Source organism: Carlito syrichta, unplaced genomic scaffold (assembly GCF_000164805.1).
Source record: "Carlito syrichta isolate Samal-C Ts95f unplaced genomic scaffold, Tarsius_syrichta-2.0.1 Scaffold314345, whole genome shotgun sequence".
NCBI classification, from domain to species: Eukaryota; Metazoa; Chordata; class Mammalia; order Primates; family Tarsiidae; genus Carlito; species Carlito syrichta.
Window position 1 is genome coordinate 147,513 of NW_007258441.1, and position 4,684 is coordinate 152,196.

Sequence of the window (4,684 nt, forward strand, 5' to 3'; positions counted from 1 at the left end):
ACCAGAACCTGATTCAGCAGGTTCTGAGGCCCATCTTCTATTGAGTTAATAATATGTGACTGTCACTGAGATGTGCACTCTCACCAAGGAGGCCCTTTGTTTTGATGTAAATGAAGAAAATACAGTGATATGATCACATCAGACATGACTGAGGCTTTTTTTTTTAAGATGGGAATGAGGAAACAGCATTAAAATACAATTTGATACTTTATGGCCATGTATGTATTAAGAAGCAGAAACTTAACATAATTTGTATGGGGGTTCTTTTGATATTTTTGTCTATATTGAATTTACTGAATAAAAATGGGCACAGGTGGTACCACTGTCTACTGTAGTGTCACCTGCTTCTCTTGTCTCCCTTTGAACTGAGACCTGAGCATGACCCAGCCCCTCATACCGATGAAGGCCTTCTGCTTGTTGAAGTGCGACGGCCCGGTGCAGGCACCATCTGCTTCGAGCAAAAGGAAAATGTGCCAGTTGTGGTAGAGGGACACATTACAGGACTGACTGAGGGCCAGCATGGATTCCACATTCACTTCTTTGGAGATAACAAACAATGTTGTACCTCAGTGCAGCCTTTTGGATAATCCTCTATCCAAAAAACATGGTTGACCAAAGGACCAGAAAAGGCATGTTGGAGACCTGGGCAATATGACTGCTGGCAAAATGGTGTGGCTGATGTATTGATTGAAGATTCTCTTATCTCACTTTTAGGAGACTATTCCATCATTGGTTGCACAATGGTGGTCCATGAAAATGCAGATGACTTGGCCAAAGGTGTAATGAAGAAAATACAAAGACTGGAAACGCTGGAAGTCGTTTGTGGTGTCCTTGGGATAGCTCAATAAACATTCCCAGGAACTCATCTGTTTATCCTGCTGGTTGTAGAAATGTAACTTGATAAACATTAAACATTGCAATGTTACAAGTGTAAAAAAAAAAATGTGCACAGGTAAAAATCAACACAATCATTTTAAACAAAATAATCTTAAAAAGTTATAACAAATTAGAAGGCATGAAAAGCATGTCTAAGGAGGAAGTAAAAGACAAAAAAAAGTATTGAGTGAAGACACCAATTGAGTTATTTAGCTTAAAATAATGTAAATAACGATGAAGATATTAAAATTATTTCACTATGCAAAATTTAAAAATGAATACAGACAAGAAAAAGGGGAAAATATCATGTACTTAGGTTCAAATGGTATTTCTCATTTTGAAGTTTCTGCCTCTTAATCTTTCCACACCTTTTCCTGCTGAGTTCTATGTTGCAAAAAGGTTGGCCCAGCATAGGGTCTATTACAGAAACCCATGTCTATAAGCTTCTGTGTAGGTGTGATCAACAGGAAGTGTTTGCAGAAAATTTGGGGTGGGAGAAGAAGAGGTTTCCTGCTGTTACTAATACTTGGTGACCTCCATCTTCTATACAAGCAAGTCCCTGCCTTTGGTCTTCATTCTGACTCTAGCAACACTATGCATTAAGGGGTATCAGGACACATCTCTAGGCATCTTTCAGATAACTTAGAGAATGTTTTGCCTTAATATTTTCATTTTATGGTCATAAGAGTCACACTGAAAGTCTGGGTAAAGATATTATCCCTCTGGAGATAAAATAGTGCAGAACTAGTACTGCTATGTGATTTCAGCACAAATGTGTTTACTTACACTTATGAAATTTTGGATGACAAATATACTATGTTTTCCCAAAGAACAAAGAAAGAACACAGGCAGAAAATATATAAAGGTTGTATTCACATCAAGTGAAGACAAAATTACATGATGGCAAATTAAATTATCCAATAAAAAGAAAATGTTAGAATAACAACAACAACAAAATCAGCAAAAACAACAAAAATCAGTTACTTTCTCTAAGGCAAAAGTTAAAATCACAGTTTTAAGTCTCAAAAATTGTGTTTTCTTTAAATATTTTAAGAAATATTTATACTACTTCCATTGTAATTTTCAACAAGACTAAGAAGCAAATAGTCTACAGGAGCAGACTATTAAAAATGAATGAAACTGTTTTATATATCAGTGTATTTTTACTTTAATATTCTACATTTTTTTTTTTTTTTTTTTTACAAAAGGAAGAAAGTCACATTCTAACAGAAATTATTTCATTCTTTTCTCTTATCCAGTGTTGTTTTACACAGCCAGGTAAGCAAATTGGAGATGGATCTGTTGATATTAAAAAGGTGAAGTACATAGACTCACACAGAGATTATATATCAGATTTTAAATTTATCTCAGAAAGTCTATTTCATATAAGACATTTTATAAATAGCATTACATATATTAGTATTTGTTGTCTATTAGGAGCATATATATCTACATGTATATTAGGAGGGGTATATGTGAAAGAGTCAAAGATATTGCACTGAAGATTTTATATAAAATGTAAAAAATTGATGTGATATACATAATTTATGGATAAATAACTAAATAAGTCCTATATTATAATTTGTATTTTGATTGAAATTATAGAATATATAAGAATAAGTATTTAAAAGAAATGATTATATTTTAAACAGTAATTATTAAATATTAAGCCACATATTCATCACCCAGGCCAAAAATTAGAAGACTGTCAAGACCTGGAAGTCTCATGAATGTCCCTCATGATTTTACCTTTCCTTAGTTCTTGCTTCAGTTCTGTTTGTTTGATTTCTCCAAATCCCATGTTGAAATTTTATTTTCAGTGTTGGAGGTGGGGCCTAATGAGAGGCAGTTGGGAAGTGGAAGTAGCTACATTATGAATGGTTGACTGCCATCCTCACAGTAAAAAGTTCTCACTCTTTTAGTTCTTGTAAGCACTAGTTGTTAAAAAGAGCCTGGTACAACTTTCATCCCTCCCCATGTGAGTTCTGCACATGAGTGGAAGCAGCAAGAGGACCTCGGCAGAAGCAGATGCTGGTGCCAAGCTTCTTGTAGAGCCTGTGGAACTGTGAGCCAAATATCTTGTGTGTGTTTTTCTATAAATCACCCAGCTTTAGGTATTCCTTTACAAACTAAAACAGTTTATTTCTGAATAAGTCTATGCCACACAGTCATTTAGAAAACATGATTTCTTTTGGCCAGGCGCAGTGACTCAGTCTGAAATCCCAGCACTTTGGGAGGCTGAGGCGAGAAGATTACCTGAGTCCAGGAGTTCGAGACCAACCTGGGCAACTTGGTGAGACCTTGTCTCTACAATAAATCACAAAAACTAGCCAGGTGTGATGGTGTGTGTCTATAGGTCCAGCTACTTGGAAGGCTGAAGCAGGAGAATCACCTGAACCCAGCAGGTCAAGGCTGCGGTGACCGTGAGCGTGCCACTGCACTCCAGCCTGAGTGACAAGAGTGAGACTGAAGTCTTAGAATATTCTCATGACTATCTCAAATTTGTCCTGTAGACAAGGGAAGTGAGAGTGCAGGAATTATAGAGCAAGAGGTTTCATGAGTTAAAAGACTGTCAATTAGTAGAAGTATACAAAGGATATCAAGGAACAGTCTGTGAGCAATAGAGTTATAGTTCAGTCCAGTAGTCCCTAATCTTTTTTGGCATCAGGAACTAGTTTCATGGCAGACAGTTTTTCCACAGATGGGGGTGGGGAAATGGTTTTGGGATAATTCAAGTGCATTATATTTATTGTGCACTTTGTTTCTGTTATTATTACTTTGTAATATATAATGAAATATATAGCATCACCATCTCAGCTACACCTCAGATCATCAGACATTACATTCTCAAAAAGAGCATGCAACCTAGGTCCCTTGCATGTATAGGTCACAATAGTGTTCACATTCCTATGAGAATCTAATGCCACCAATGTTCTGACAGAATATGGAATTCAGGCAGTAATACCAGCAGTAGGGAGTGGATGTAAATACAGATCAAGCTTTGCTCACTCACCACTCACCCACTACTGTGCAGCCCAGTTCTTAAGAGGCTACAAACTGATACCAGTCTGTGACCCGGGGATTGTGACTTCTGGTTTAGCTTTAACCAGGAAAAAAAAGAACTATTTGGTGAACTCCTGGACATTCTTTTTCACTACATTCCGGTCCCTGCTCCCACTATTCTAAATTGAATATTGATCTTTATTGTTTTTACCACCCGCATGTTTATTACTTAAAATATATGTTTGTGTGTATGCATATACGAGGTCTGAAAATTAGGTTTGCAAACCATCCAAGAAAAAGTGTTACATACCTCATTGCTAAATATCACTATGGTCACCTTTGAAGTACTTCCCTTGGGAAGCTATGCACCAACACTAGTGCTCAGTGCACTCATTAAAGCAATTTTGGAACTCTTTTTCTGGAATGACCACCAGAGTCCTTGTTATTTGTTGAGATCTAACAAATAAATTTTATTAAATTCATAAACTTTCCACTGTGCTCTTATGTTGGCAGCACTGTACAAATAACTGTATTGGAACTCACTCCCTACTCACCTGATCTGGCCCTCAATGACTATTTTCTTTACCCAAAGATAAAGGAAATATTGAAAGGAAGACATTTGATGACATTCAGGACATCAAGGGTAATAAGATGACATATACACATATATACATATAGTTAAGTTTTGTACTTTTTAAATCTGCATTAATTGATGAATAAAAATTGTCTATGTTTATGTTACACAATATGTTTTGATATATGTTTACATTGTGGAATGGATAAATCAAACTAATTAACATACCTA

The 4,684-nt window shown here is 36.0% G+C and overlaps 1 pseudogene; it reads left to right on the forward strand.

Annotated features, from left to right (window-relative positions):
- The first annotated feature begins 378 nt into the window (after window positions 1-378).
- LOC103274030 lies at window positions 379-848 on the forward strand (annotated as a pseudogene).
- The last annotated feature ends 3,836 nt before the right edge of the window (window positions 849-4,684 follow it).